Source organism: Macrobrachium nipponense, chromosome 13 (genome assembly GCF_015104395.2).
Source record: "Macrobrachium nipponense isolate FS-2020 chromosome 13, ASM1510439v2, whole genome shotgun sequence".
Taxonomy (NCBI): Eukaryota; Metazoa; Arthropoda; class Malacostraca; order Decapoda; family Palaemonidae; genus Macrobrachium; species Macrobrachium nipponense.
In genome coordinates this window covers 78362385-78378222 of record NC_087206.1, presented here as the reverse complement: position 1 = coordinate 78378222, position 15838 = coordinate 78362385, and the positions used below count along the sequence as shown (strand labels likewise).

Below are 15838 nucleotides of genomic sequence, written 5' to 3'. Positions count from 1 at the left end.
ATTCAAGGTTCTGAATTTATATCTCGGCGGCTCATGATTTTGTCAATATTTCAACCCCGACCCCTTCACCCTCACCTTGATTTCTTCTTCACTTCCCAGAAATAGTACGGTGTTCATAATTAGATTCAAATATACCGTAAAGCAACAGAGTGATAAAATAGCTTAAGTGGAAAATCAGTAGCATTTGACGTAAGGCAAAACCAAAGAAAGATTATGCGTTTTAAAAGAATTATATCGGTACAATTTAAAAGAATTCTATCTTGCTAACTGATATACTTTTTAAAAAGAATTATATCTACAGTTTAAAAGAATTCTTTCTCTTGCTAACTAATATCACATAGAATGAAATAGCGTTTGACGAAAGGCAAAACCAAAGAAAGATTATACGTTTTAAAAGAATTATATCTGTACAGTTTAAAAGAATTCTATCTCTTGCTAGCTGATATCGCATAGAATGAAATAGCATGCGGATTTTCTTAAGTAGAAGTCAAAGGTCAAAGCTGAATGAGATTTAGTTCAGGAGATGCTCATATGTCTTTTGTTTGAAAGTTAATTTACTGGAAGTTTGAAAAAATGGCTAAATGGTGAAAAGTACTGTGAAAAAGACTGGTACAGTTATCGCAAAGGGGTGATAAAATGCCGTGCTGAAATAGCAGACTTATTTGGAATAAAATTTAATGCAAGACGTGGAGTAGTCCATAGGCCTAGCTTGAAGAATGGGTAGTAGTTTGCTTGTAAAGAGTAAACAGCAGAAGAAAAGTCGAAGTAATTAATACCGAATGCCAGTCATAATCGGTGATTGTATTTATAATTAATAATAAACGGGTTGTAAAGAAAATGTAGAAAACAAGTACTACCTTGAGACAATGGAACATAGAAAACGGATCCAAGGACTTGTGTATCATGTAAACAAATCAAGGGGGAAATGATAATTATGTTATTGGGACAAAAAACTGAGGAATAAGGAGAAAGTCTAGGTCCACATAACCATCAAGGGTTTTGTAACATTGTATAAAACAGTAGTGGTTCTAACATTATAGTAATGTCTTATTGATGACGATTTGCCAAATCTATGTTTTTAATCTTGTGTTGTCAGTAGAATATCGCGTAAAAAATAGACTGAATTACTAAATTTTACCATCCGAGAAAGATGACGAATAAAGGAAGCAAATTAAGCTTTAATTAGGATGACCCTACGAAAACATTGTAGTAATTAGTATTAATGTTACCAGACCAGATGATTTCGCAAAACAAGTTGTAGAGAGACGACCAGTGAAGGTTAGTATTGTAACACAACTGACAGGGAGATATATCTTAGAATAGGTAGGTAGATGCATAGATATTAGTTTATTGACCACAACGTATATTGAAATTACAAGTTCTTCGGGTGGTCTAACAATAGGATATAAACTGCATATATATCTCTAGAAATTTTTTTAACCAGAACACTTGAAACCATATAATTATTTAATATTTTCATTCTAATTTTTATGAATTAAATTTCAAATTCAGACTAATAAACGAAAACGTGTAACAGTTTAAATAAGACCTTCATTACAATAGCACTAATGTTTCTTCTGCAAAACCTAAAGCTGAAATTTACTCGGGAAAAGTAAATTATAACGCCCAACAATTCGAAAAACGCCTTTTAGTTATTTATAAAGTAATTTCTCATACATGAAGATAGAAATATAATATATTATATATATATATATATATAGATATATATATATATTATATATATATATATATATATATATATATAATATATATATATATATAATATATATATATATATATATATATTATCTTATTTCACACTTCTGACTCATGTCCCAAACGCACGTAATAAGTGTATTTGTGATAAGTGGCTGTATGTACCAAAGTACAGAAGTAATAAATTAGCGGAAGTAATATACTAACGGGCAGGAAAGTTTGAAAATTACAGTTGAAATTTAACGAGTGGAAGTATTGTAGGACTCGGCAAAGAAGATCGAAAATTCCTCTGAAGATTAAATGAAATAAAAGCAGCAGAATCCAGGGGCGTTGGGGTCAGTGAAAGACACGGAAATCGGCAAGAAAGATAAGAGAATTCCAGCAGAAATTCAAATAAACTAAAATTAAAACGACAGAATCCAATCACATGGAGATTTTTTTTATCTTTTGTTAGAGAAATATCACATTCATTACATGATAGGTACGGTGTTACGAAATATTACAAAGTTAATAGACATACAGTGTCTTAGGAATCGAAGTTCGGCCTGAATTAAAAGCTGCGGAATCCACTAGACTGCTGTGAACTAGAAATTAGTTAGGAGACCGGAAATCCCATCTGAAATTGTAATATAAAATGAAATAAGAACAGTAGAACCCAGGCCAAACAGAAATGTAGACGATTTGTGTACAGTAAGGGAAGCTGAAAGTTCGGCCTGAAATAAAAGCTGCGGAATCTACTAAACTGACTTAAACTAAAAATCAGCAAGGAGATCGAAAATTCCATCTGGAATTGTAACATAAAATGAAATAAAAGCAGTAGAATTTAATAAAAATAGACGATTGTTATAGATCTTGGGCATGGCGATGATGGCGAACGAAATTCGAATCCAAATAAGAAAGAGGAAGAAGAAGCGTGCTGAGTCCAGCGTGTTTAGTAGATGCGTTCGCCTCCCGGGGTTTCCTCCATAACCGATTTGGGGATTCAAACTATATCATACGCTTGTGGAGATTACCAAGTGCCTGGCATGAACTAGAATTAAGCGAGGAAGACGTTTTAGATATCTTGGTGGACAACGTTGAATACTGCTTGTGTTTTATGAGAACGTAAGTAAATTGCAAGATACTAGGCCCATGTTAGCTTTGGTCGGCTGAGCCAAACCTGAAATAATAGTAGTAGTACTAGCTACCTAGTACTAGGTTGTCGTTCCTGTTGAAGGATGTTTAATTTTCATTCATTTTTCCCCCCAAAGGAAAAATGTAATTACGAAATTATGGTAAATAAATGTGGACATTCATGTTGGTTAAGTAAACTAGACGTATGAAGTAGCGTACGATTTGATTTGACCGCTACCGTTATTTCTAGGCGTACGTTGATTGTCCCCATATTATTATTCATTTATGAGCCACTGCAGATATTGGAATATATGATTATTTATTTCTGCCAATACTTACCCAAAAAAGGCTGCATTACATCCTAACCTAACCTTCCCTCTGTAGTAAATTGCACATTTGGTCGTGAAAATCAACCAGCCATTTGCTGAGTAGGCCTAGGTAGGCCTATGTCTTAGATTGTTCTTTTAGGCTAGAGTAGCTTTCATGTTTATGTATACTGCTTTTATCCATCTAGGTATGTCATGTATGTATCATAACCAAGCTATGTATATAGGGTAAACAACTGTGTGGACTACCTGGGCCAGTCTTGCCCGCTCATTGACCCACCTTCCAGAAAAAGTACTTTAATACATCCTGACGCTGGAGAGGGACATCAGTCACGAGTCGTTGGTCGTGGAAGCAACACCTCGAGACCTCTACTTTCCTCTTGAAATAAGAGTTTTCTCCAAAAGTACAAAATAATGTCATGATTTAAGATTAAACAGAGGTGAATGAAAATACAGCCTTGTGCAGTGCAAACTTACCTCCATGACGCTTTCAAAATTAGGTACCTCCATGATGCTTTTAAAATTTTTACACCTTTCGTGTAGAAGATTGACGCCATCTCGATGTTTGCAGAGTCACTTTAGTCAATAAACTTTCCATTTCCTTTGCTAAATTTGCACACCACTTGTACCCATAGACGCTAGGCCACTTTATTCACAACAATCTTAAACGATGAGGGTGTATCAGCCTCCAGACAGGGAAACGTCGTTTGTTCGGGAAGAAGAGTGCAGTAGATAACATTTAAATAATTAGTTAAAGACCAGAATAAGGTTATGAATTGCATATATTTATTACTTATTCATGATAATTCACTTGAAAATATTCATTGCTGTAAAACTAACCAGATTCCTGACTTATATAAATTTCATTGGTTTTGCTGTGATATACATAGCTTCGGTGTTGCCAATTGTTTTTTTGTGTTTACCCTCCAAACTTGGGATAAGACTTACAAAAAGCTGTGGAAATAAGTTAATTTAGTTTATCTATTTGTAATGTGTATTTATATATATATATAAATAAAGGTTTTTTTGCCACGAAGGAAAAAAAATGAAAAAACGAGATAGCAGAGTACTTTCGGGCCTATATACATATATATATATATATATATAAGTATATATAATATATATATCTATATATATATATATATATATATATATATATATATAGATTATATATATAATATATATATATATATATTATATATATATATATATATATATATATATATGCTGGAACTAGTCTGATACAGGTGAGTAAGGTTGTCATACTGGTGGTAGATTTTGTATTGTGACTATGCAATAGGCAGCTTGCTATTCAGTAGCAAAGGCTCCTCTCTCTCTAGCAAGGGGAGTGAGGAGTGGTGACAAACTTCTGTGGCTTACATGGTTTGTTGCTTGAACAGGCAGAGTTTTCTTTTGTTCCTGGAACGCAATGAATCTGGCCATATATCATTGTGTTTCAACCCAGATGGCTGAGGTTTTAGATAGCCAATTGTCTATTTTTTCACAGGCTTGGTCAGGTGGGTTAACTTCCAGCTGGTTTAGGATGCTTGTACCTCCCTCCAAATATAAGTCTATCCTATTGCTAAGACCGAGGGTTTGTTCCATATATGAATAAATAATAAATTTTTAATCAATTTGTATTTTTTGAAGCTTACAAACCTGAGGTCTTACCCCTTCAGCACTGGGACGTACACGTACGTCTTTTACGGTACAGTAATAAAAGACCCCGACATACACTTATATGTCTTTCATCCGTCCTCGAAAAGCAAAGCTGTTTTCTTCAGCTTAGATGGTTTCCAGGCACAGTATTGTGTACGAGAGAGGTGCTGAAGCTCCACTCACAATTTCATTCCAACCAATGAGCGTTTGATGGACGTCGTGACGTCATTTTCAAATGGGATATTAGGAGGGATACTGGCCAACGCATGCCAGTGCACTTCAGGCTATTGTCTGAGAAGGATGATCACAATTTTGTCCGTAAACCATGTAGATTTGAAATCTAAACCTTTTTCCCTTTTGAATGCAGTTTTTTTTTCTCTCTCTCTCTCTCTCTCTCTCTCTCTCTCTCTCTCTCTCTCTCTCTCTCCTCTCTCTTCTCTCTCTCTCTCTCTCTCTCTCTCTCTCCAGTATCATGTCAGATGATAGTGTGTCAGAGTCAGGGTCTGAGTACCTACCAAATCTATCAGATGATTATAGTGATAATTTCTTAGCGGTTGACAGTGACAAAGAGTGTTTGGAAGACATTGAACCTATTTTCGATGAAGGTTGGTGGTTCACAACTGATCCATCTTGTGACATGCGCCCAGACCCAGCACCCCCCCGATTCACGGGGGTTGACAACGGGATTCCTGCTTACACACCAGATTTCACCTACTTACGTGATGCATATTTTTTTTTTTTCCTATTTTTGTGGTGATGTAATTGACAATTTGTGTGAATGGATGAATGCTCGGGCAGAGTAGTACTTTCATTCAACAGGAAAGTGTAGGGTGAAAGGACTTCTATGGAGGCCTGTTACTTGTGATGAGATGTATGTTTTTATAGCTTGCTAATGATAATGGGGGTGAATAAACTGCCCCATATGTACAGGCGGCCCGCGGTTAACAGCGCAATCACTCAACGGTGAATCGGTTTTACGGCGGTCGTCAAAAATATTAATTAAAAAAAGGTATCTTTACGGCACAATTTTCAGTTAACAGCGCTGCCAGCGCCGTTGTCTAATGAGTTCATACATTTGTAGAAATGCCGTTCAGACCATAAAGGTTATGCAAATTATATTAACAAATTTTATGGAAAGTTATTACGTAGGTATTATGGTAAAATATATGCCTCTGACGCTGTTCTATGCCGAAAATATCGAGTTACGTAAGTGCAAATTTAGCTATGGATGTGTCTATTTATAAATGTTCATGCTTTTGTTTAAAATGTGTATGAAAATGTATTACGTGAAAGGCATTTTTATTTCTGTACAGAAATATGATACAAAGGCAGCTTTTGAAACTGCCCTTCACGTTATCAATACGATGTTTTTTCATGTTCTTTCTTGTGAGCCGCCGCCTGCCGCTCTTCCGAAAATATAGATGTAAAAAAAGTGCAAATTAGCGATCGATGTGTCGATTTTATAAAGGTTTATGCTTTTATGTTTAAAATGTGAATGAAAATGTATTGCGAATAGAGTATTTTTATTTTTGTGCAGAAATATGATAAAAAGGCAGCTTTTGAAACTGCCCTTCAAGTTATCGACTACTACAATGTTTTTTCAAGTTCGTTCTTGTATGCCGCTCTTCCGAAAATATCGAGTTAAAAAGAGTGCAAATTTAGCGGTCGATGTGTCGATTTTTTAAATGTTTATGCTTTTATGTTTAAAATGTGTATGAAAATATATTACGTAAAGGTATTTTCATTTTTGTACAGAAATAAGATACAAATTAAGGCAGCCTTTGTAACTACGCTCCACGTTGTCAGGGGATGTTTTTTCATGTTCGTTCTTGTCCGCCAGTTCCGAAAAATGCATTGTGTTATTTTTGTACATGAACTTTCCTGTCAGACATATACTTAGCTTATGTCTCTGACGTCACGACAGAATTCAAAACTCGCGGCAAACGCGACAGGTAGGTCAGGTGATCTACCTTACCCGCCGCTGGGAAGCGGGTGTAAGAACCAACATACCTTTCTTGCCAGATTTTTTCTGTCGTCGGTGTCGACCACACCTGTTGTAGGTACCTCTTGACAGTTGGATTCTTTTCTCGTTTTCGCCCTTGATTGTTTCTACGGACTTTTGGTGAAGTACCCGATCTTTTGGCCTGGCATTCGCGATGTGTGGACAGTTATTTGACTTTTCTTTGGATTTTTCTTTGGATTCATGATGTCTGATGTTGATACTAAGAAAACTGCTATGTTTAGAGTTTGTTGTATGACTGAGTGTAAGGTGAGGCTACCGAAAGCTGCGGTAGACCCTCACACAGTATGTTTGAAGTGTAGAGGGAATGAATGCACCTTTAATAATCCTTGTAATGAATGTGAAAAGCTGAATGAGGATGAATGGAAGTCTTGTCTTCCTACTTGAGGAAGCTTGAAAAGGATAAAGTTAGGAAAGCTTCTTCTAGGAGCAGTAGTAGATCTCGTATTAGCGAGTTGGATATAGATAATCCTATTTTAGAAGTAGCTCCTTTGTCAGTTTCAGCTCCTGCTCCCTGCACCGAAGCCGAAGATGCGCCTTCGGAAGTGGCCTCCATGAAAGCCACCATTCGCTGTATGGAGATGAAAATTAAAACATTTATAAGAAGGTTAAGAGTGGATTCCAAATAGTGATTTGTGCAGTGAACCCAGTACAGTGGAGGGTGCGTCTGATCGGCTCCCTAATGCTTCCAGGCCTAGACCTCTTCCAGACTCAGTCCCAGTGGAGGAGGAAAGTCGAAAGCCGCAGGAAGGTTAGGGAGCATCCCCACCGGTCAGGCGTCCCCTCGGCAGCTCATGTTGATCGTTCCCAGGCTACCTTGGATCGCTCCAAGAGAGAAATATTGCGCCAATGCATCTCGTCTTCGCCTTCTCCCAAACGAGGATGGAGCTCTTCGGAAGCCTCGCGCCCTTCGAAGAGAGCCTGGAACGCTCCCTGTGCCCGTCCATCCAGCCCTGAAGTTTTTTCGGAAGAGCCTGAGGTGGAAGCGAAGAAACGTAAGAGATCTCTGGAGTATCGTTCCCCGAGCAGAGATCGAGCCTCGTCACCTGTTCAAGAGTTTGTGAATTCTCCTGCAATGGGTGTTGGCTAACCTTCAGGCGCAGATTTCGGCTCTGGCTGGCTCTCTTTTTTGCGTGTCGTCTCGTCGTAGGAAGGACGTTCTTGCTTCCTGTAAAGAAGTCCAGGCTCCCCTCTCCTGACTCTCGTTATTCGACGGAAGCGGCCCGCTCACCTGTGCGTTCGGAGTCTCGCAGGAGACTTTCTGCTTCGGACAAGATCCCATCTGCGTCCAAGCGCCATTCGCCTGACAGACAGGATGTCTTTGTTTCTCCTTTGGACAAGGAGCAGACTGCTCGTAGGAGATCTTCGCCCTACAGACGCTCTTCTCGAGACAGGATCGCTCCCCTTGATAGGCACCAAGAGCCTAGTAGGCGCTACTCGCCTCGTAGCCGCTCCTCGTCTCTCCTCCCACTCTCCTGTTGACAAGCGCCCTAAATCGGGACAAGGCGTTCAAGGAGCCGGTTTAGGCGCGTTTTCTTCTCCTGCCAGGCGCTCTTCACCTGACGTTCACTCTCCTCGAGTCAGGCGCCGAGATCATGGCAGACGCTTCTCCCCTGGTAGGCGCTCTCCCAGTAGGCGCTCGTCGCCAGAGAGCCTCTCACCTCGTTTCAGGCGCCAAGAGCCTGGTAGCCGCTTTTCTCATGGCGGACGCTGTTCGCCTGGTAGCCGCTCTCCTTTGGATAGGCGCCAAGAGCCTGATAGAAGTTTTTCTTCAAACAGGCGCTCTGCTCCTGACAGCCTTATCCTGTCAGTCGCCTTACTCCTGTTAGGCTCCAAGAATCTGGGAAACGCCCTCCTCAAGACAAGAAGGATTTTGCGAGTAGGCAAGTTCCAGAAGTTTTGTCTCCAAGAGTCAAACCTCACTCTTCTAGAGACTTTTCTAAAGGTAGCCGCGCCTCTAAGGATCATGAGGGCTCTTCTGATGACGAAGAACAGGATCCCTCAGAAGAAGAAGGACCAAAAGACTCCTCTGTTTCCTCGTAGAAGAGGTTAACAGATTTGCTCCTTCAAGAGTTTGGAGATATACTTTCTCCTGTGGCTCCTCCTTCTCCTCTTTCTTTGTTCTCCACTTCGAAGACTTCGAAGGTTTCATCTTGTGTAAGGATGAAACCGACTATTTCTATGAAGAAGGCACTTAGAGGTTTTGGGGAATGGCTCCTTGCTAAGGAAGAGAAAGGGAAGACTGTTTTCTCTTTCCCTCCGTCTAAGCTGACTGGCAGATTAGGATTCTGGTACGAATCAGGGGAACCTTTAGGCCTCGCTCTCCCTTCTTCTGCTGACTCGGACTTCTCTTCACTGGTGGATTCCGCTCTTCGATCTTCCCTCCTGTCTTAAGACTACGTGGGGGATGAACGAACTTGACCACCTACTGAAGGGAATGTTCCGAGTCCTGGAAGTTTCATACAATGAACTTACCTGTCAGATATATACATAGCTAAGACTCCGTTGTCCCCGACAGAAATTCAAATTTCGCGCCACTCGCTACCGGTAGGTCAGGTGATCTACCTGCCTGCCCTGGGCGGCAGGACTAGGAACCATTCCCGTTTTCTATCATATTTCTCTGTCGCCGGTGTATCAACATTGTTGTACTACCTCCTGACTGGAATTCGCTTTTCAAGACTTTATTGATCATCTTTATTGGATTTCTTGGTGACGTACTGGATCGTTGTTTTGGCATTCGCTACTATGGACTGGATTTGGACTTGCTTTTGATTTTTCTAATAGAATGTCTGATTCAAGTGTTAGTGTGAGTGTGTGTGTGAATGTAGGCTGCAAGGTGAGGATACCGAAGGCTTCGGTTGATCCTCACACTGTATGTCGTAAATGTAGGGGGTTTGACTGTTCTTTGGCTAACACCTGTATTGAGTGTGAAAAGTTGAATGCTGATGAATGGAAGACTCTAATTTCTTACTTGAAGAAGTTAGAGAGGGATAGGATTAGACGGGCTGCACAAAAGTGTGTGAGTACAAGGCCTATTGAGCCTTTTTCTGAGTCTAACTCTCCTTTTATTAATGAATATGATTCTCCCTATGTATCTGAATCCTCACAGGCTTTGCATTCGGATTCGGCTTCTGAAATCGCCAATCTGAAGGCTACTCTTCGTAAAATGAAGACAAAGATGGCGGCCATGCAAGGTAAGGCTAGTGATTGTGAATTACTAAGTGAAGTGAGTGTTCCCAGTGTTGTGGAGGGGGCGTCTGACCGTCCCTGCGATGCTCCAGGCCTAGACCTCTTCCAAACTCACATACCCAGAGGAGTAGGAAAGTCGAAAGTCTTACGGAGGTTGTGGGAATACCCCAACGGTCAGGCGTCCCTTCAGCAGGTTCTGTTTCGTTACAGTCTGCTCAGGATCGCTCTAATAGAAGCGTCCTACGAGATTGTTTCTCGTCGTCCGGTTCTTTCACCTAACGAGGGTGGAAGGACTCGGATCTTTCTAGGCCACTGAAAAGGCATTGGAAAGAGCGAGCGTTCGACTCGAGCCCGGAACGCTTCTCGGAGGAAGCTCCTTCTTCTATCAAGAAGGCTAAGCTGGTTTCGACGCCTCCTAGAACAGTATTTGAGGATCGCACTCCTTCGAGTTCTCCTGCTTCTTCTATTGAAGAGGACGCTGGGGTGGCTTCCAAGAGGATTTTGCTTGCAGTTCAAGAGCAGATTGCCTCTTTGGTTGGAGTTCTTTCAAGGGATCCCCCTCGCAAAGAAGGACGCTAGACTTCTATTAAGAAAGTCTCTCTTTCACCCAGCCAGACGTGAAGCGTCCTCCAGACATGGGACGTCTTCCAGGCTGCGAAGAGTCGTACAAACATCAGGATCTATCCGAGCGAGTTGCTCTAGATCAGGATACGCTCAGGCGCGAGGCGCCAGTTAGGCGCGAGGATTCAGCCAAGCGGCGAGGGCAGCCAGCGGGCAGGCCCGAGTGGAGTCAACATTGCGTGAGGCGCCAGACAAGTGCGAGACGTCAGCCAGGCGCGAGATGCCAGCCAGGCTACACGCTCCAGCTAAGCGTGAAGCGCCAGCCAAGCGCGAGGCGCAAGACAAGCGCGAGGCGCCAGACAAGCGCGAGGCGCCAGCCAAGCGCGAGGAGCTTTTCAGGCGCGAGAAGTCAAGCAGACGCGAGACTTCTTTTAGACGGGAGAGAGAGTCGGTTCACTCTATGAGCCCCTCTCTAGTAGGAGTTTGTCACCAGTAGAGAGAGAACGGGATGAAGATCCTCTCGTTTTTCAGGCCGATTCTCCACAAGGTGTAGAAGGAGATTCGGAAGAAGAGGGTGACGGTAGAGAAGGAGTCTCGAACTATAAAGTTCTGACTGACCTTCTTTTACGGGGAATACGGAGATTCTTTAACTCCTGCCGCTCCTCCTTCGCCTCGATCACTGTTTTCGAGTGCGATTGTGCCTAAGTCTTCGTCGGTCTTGAAGATGAGACCTACGATCTCATGAAGAGAGCGCTTCAGTCCTTAGACAAATGATGTTGTCTAAGAAGGATCTGGGCAGAACCACCTTCTGTATGCCTCCACCATACTTTTCTGGCAAGAGAGGTTTCTGGTACCGAACTGGGGAGAACATGGGCCATTCTCTCCCAGCGGCAGCCGAAGCGGACTTTTCAACCTTGGTTGACTCGTCAAGGAGACACGCTTTGAATGGAGCTCGCGTGTCTTGGGCAATTTCGGAGACGGATCATCTCCTCAAGGGACTTCCATATTTTGGAAGTGTTTAATTTCCTAGACTGGTCCCTTGGGGTGATGTCTAAGAAAGCTCATGACTCGGATGGTCTTGACCCCGAAGTCATTCTGAGTATTCTTGCTTGTATTGACAAGGCGGCGGTACAAGACGGATCAGGAGAAATCTCCTCTCTTTTCGGAGCAGTACTCCTTAAGAAGAGGAGTATTTTAGTTCCCTTCCTAACCAAGGCGGTTTCTCCCTCACAGAGAGCAGCCCTGGTTTTCGCTCCCATGTCTGACTTCCTGTTTCCTTCTCAGTTAGTGAAGGACATTTCTCGATCACTGACTGAGAAGGCGACTAAGGATCTTCTCCTGCAAACTGCAAGGAAGAAGAGACCACTTGTTCAGTTGACAAGAAAGGACCGACTTCTACGGTTCAGCCCTTTCGAGGAGGGCCTCTCTCCAGAGCTACCTCTAAGAGAAGAGGTCTTGAGAGGAGAGGTAAGGCTCCTTCCCATCCCTTTAAGAAAGGGAAGTGAGACAGACAGCCTCCAAACACCAGTGGGGGCCAGGCTTCTTGAATTTGCAGAAGCCTGGTCTCTCATAAACTCGGACGCCTCATTCCATGTCCATAATCAGGAAGGGATATCTTATCCCCTTCCAAGACAGTCCTCCACTAACGACCTATTCCGCATGGGAACTGTCAGCCAGATACAGGGGCCCACTGTACTGAGGGAATACTCTTCGTCTGATGGTGAATCAAATGTGGGACAAAAGAGCTATAGAATTGGGTTCTAGAGCAAAAACTCTCCGGGGTTTTACAATCGGCTTTTCCTGGTTGCGAAAGCCTCGGGGGGGGCTGGAGACCAGTTCTAGATGTCAGCGCTCTGAACAAGTTCGTCTAAAGGAGAAGTTCTCTATGGAGACTTCGGCCTCAGTCCTGGCGGCTTTACGTCAAGGAGATTGGATGGTGTCGCTGGATCTCCAGGACGCCTATTTTCATGTCCCGATTCACCCTTCGTCGAAGAAGTACCTCCGTTTCATGACGGGGGAAGGATCTTTCAGTTCAGGGCCTTGTGTTTCGGCCTGTCCACAGCTCCTCAGGTCTTCACAAACCTGATGAGGAATGTGGCGAGGTTTCTTCACCTCAAAGGCGTCAACATCTCTCTATATTTGGACGATTGGCTCATCAGGGCCAGAACAGAGAGACAGTGTTTGGAAGACCTTTCTTTGACCCTAGACCTGATAAAGGCGTTGGGACTACTCGTAACCTCGAGAAGTCACAGCTGATTCCCAGACAGAACTTGGTCTATCTGGGGATTCAGATGGATTCTCGGGGTTTTCGAGTATTTCCTTCGCAAGAGAGAATCGTGAGAGGCTTGGGAAAAAAGTCTCTCTCTTCTTAGGGAAAGAACGGACTTCGGCGAGGGAATGGTTTAAGCCTACTAGCACCCTTTCCTCGCTCGAACAGTTCTTTCCTCTAGGAAGACTACATCTTCGCCCTCTTCAGTTTTTCCTAAGGAGATCTTGGAACTGGAAGAGCGGGACTTCTCTCCGACAGTTTTTCTCCTTCCAATGGAGATGAAACCACACCTGCAATGGTGGTGTCCCCTCTAAAAGAGAACAAGGGAATTTCTCTGGAAGTTCCGAACCCAAGCCGAGTGTTGTATTCCGACGCATCGGAGAAGGGTTGGGGAGCAACACTAGGACCGAGAGAATGTCAGGCACCTGGAAGGCAGCACAGGTGTCCTGGCACATAAATTGTCAAAGAACTTCTAGCAGTTCACTTGGCGCTAAAGTTCTTCGAACCCTTTGTGACGAACAGTGTGGTCCAAGTGAATGAGGCAACACTACAGCCCTCTCCTACATTCGGAAGCAAGGAGGAACGCACTCAGTGTCGCTTTACGAGATAGCAAGAGATCTGCTAATTTGGCCTCACAAAGAAAAACATCTCCTCCTGACAAGATTTGTTCAGGGGACGAGAAATGTCAGGGCGGACAGACTGAGCAGGAGGAAGCCAGGTCCTTCACACAGAATGGACTCATTCAGAGTGTGTCAGAGTCTTGGGATCTTTGGGCACTCTCACGTAGATCTGTTCGCCACATTCCTCTCCAAAAGGCTGGAAGTCTTTTGTTCAGTGGTGGAAGACCAAGAGCTCTTCGTGGTCGACGCCCTTCCTGCTGGACTGGTCTCATGTGGACGTGTACGCTTTCCCCCCTTTCAAATCCTGGGACAAGTGTTGAGAAAGTTCGTAGCGTCCAAAGGACAAGGATGACCCTGATAGCCCCGTTTTGGCCAGCACAGATTGGTTTGCATGAGGTGCTGGAGTGGACGTAGAACTTCCCAAGATCCCTTCCAAAAAGGATGGATTTCTTCTCAGACAGCCACACTTCGAGAGTTTCATCAAACCTCCCGCTCTCGCTCTGACTGCCTTTCGACTATCGAAGACTTGTCAGAGCGAGGGGTTTTCTCGCGAAGCTGCAAGCGCTATCGCTAGAGAGCCCGCAGAGCTCTCCACTAGACGAGTCTATCAGTCGAAGTGGGAGGTATTCAGAAGGTGGTGTAAGTTCTAAGAAGTTGTCCTCCTCCAGTACCTCTATAACCGAAATCGCTGATTTCCTTTGTTCTTGAGAGAGGTCTCTCATTTGTCTGTATCGACGATCAAAGGATACAGGAGCATGCTTTCGGCAGTATTTAGAAAACAGAGGCCTAGACATTGCTGAGAATAAAGATCTGCACGACTTGATTAGATCGTTTGAAACGACAAAATCGAAGGAACTAACTCCTCCCAGCTGGAACCTGGACGTAGTTTTCAAGTTCCTTTCGTCTGACAGATTTGAGCCTCCCCAGGTAGCTTCGTTCAGGGATATAACAAGAAAATGCTTGTTTCTCCTATCTTTGGCGACAGCCAAAAGAATTGGCGAACTTCATGCCCTAGAAGATGAAGTCGGCTTTAACAAAGACTCGGCCTTTTGCCTGTTTAGAACTTTTTCTAGCGAAGAATGAAATCCATCGAATCCCTTTTGTGGCCCAAGAGATTCGAGATCAAAGGCTTATCGAGTCTAGTAGGGAGAGAAACAGAGAGGTCTCTTTGCCCGGTAGAGCCTGAAGTTCATTACAAAGAAAGAAACAAATGGGAGGCTCTAGACAAAGTCTTTGGTGTTCGATTAAGGACCCACAAGAATCATGTCTAAGAACGCATTAGCTGTTCTTCATTAGGAGCGTCATTACGGATGCTCACAAGTTCTGTCCTGACGACTCTTTTCCGCTTTTCAAGAGTAAAAGCCCATGAAGTTAGAGCAGTGGCGACGTCTCTCTCTTTTCAGAAGAATATGTCGTTAAAGAAAATCATTGACACGACATATTGGAGGTGCAATTCAGTTTTTGCATCTCACTATCTTAAAGACGTTCGCGTGACCTACTGAGAAATGTTTTTTCTCTGGGACCTTTTGTATCGGCGATACAATACTGGGTACGGGAGCAAACACCAATCCTTAAATTTGTACATACCTTCTACTAGATATGTTCTAGATTTCTGCTGACAAAGAGGGCTCGGTGCTGCACTGGCGGCCAGTCACTGTTGTTCAGTAAGGAACTCTTGTGATATCTTTAGGGGGAGTATTAATTTTTTTTGAGAATTTTTGTATGAATGAGTTCGTTTCGAGTTATGGGTTGTTTGTAATGAGTTCGGGGATAACTCAGAACAATTTTATATACTAACATGGTGGTTAGGATCAGGTGGTCGGGATTGGTTATGCTCCTTCACAAGGTGTGTTGTCATAGAAGTGGTCCAGTACCCATTGACAAAGTCCTTTTAAGCTCTGCGAGTAAGCGGTTCTATACCCATCGGACAGACCCACAAGAACTCTAGCCATAGATCTAATATCTCGCTAAAGTCTTGAGGTGATGCAGACTACCGGGCTACAGCCACGAAGGTCTACCACCTATCAGGTAGGAACCAAGGTTTTTTCTTTTATACCTACAACATATTGTTTGACCTGTCTATTCCATATTAGCTGTCTCTGACCCTCCACCAAAGGGTGCCAATCAGTATATATATCTGACCAGGTAGTTCATTGTATGAAAATTGATATTGTTATAATACAATAAAGTTTCATACATACTTACCTGGCGATATATACGTTAATGGCCCACCCAGCTCCCCGCAGGAGAGGTGGAAGAGAGAAAATATTATAGAAAACGGGAATGGTTCCTAGTCCTGCCGCCCAGGGCAGGCAGGTAGATCACCTACCTACCGGTAGCGAGTGGCGCGAAAATTTGAATTTCT

The 15838-nt window shown here is 42.9% G+C and overlaps 1 protein-coding gene across 10 annotated transcripts in view; it reads left to right on the top strand.

Moving 5' to 3' along the window:
• The window catches only part of LOC135225875 (nucleolar transcription factor 1-A-like), a 176453-nt gene that overhangs the window by 12888 nt on the left and 147727 nt on the right, over positions 1-15838 (top strand). For 8 of the 10 annotated variants that reach the window (XR_010317108.1, XR_010317107.1, XR_010317106.1 and 5 more), the window contains exon 1: positions 2617-2820. The exons of the other annotated variants lie outside the window; for them this stretch is intronic. The gene's annotated coding sequence lies outside the window, so the exon portion shown is untranslated. Of the gene's footprint in view, positions 1-2616; positions 2821-15838 lie in introns of those variants that run through there. 10 annotated transcript variants of the gene reach the window in all.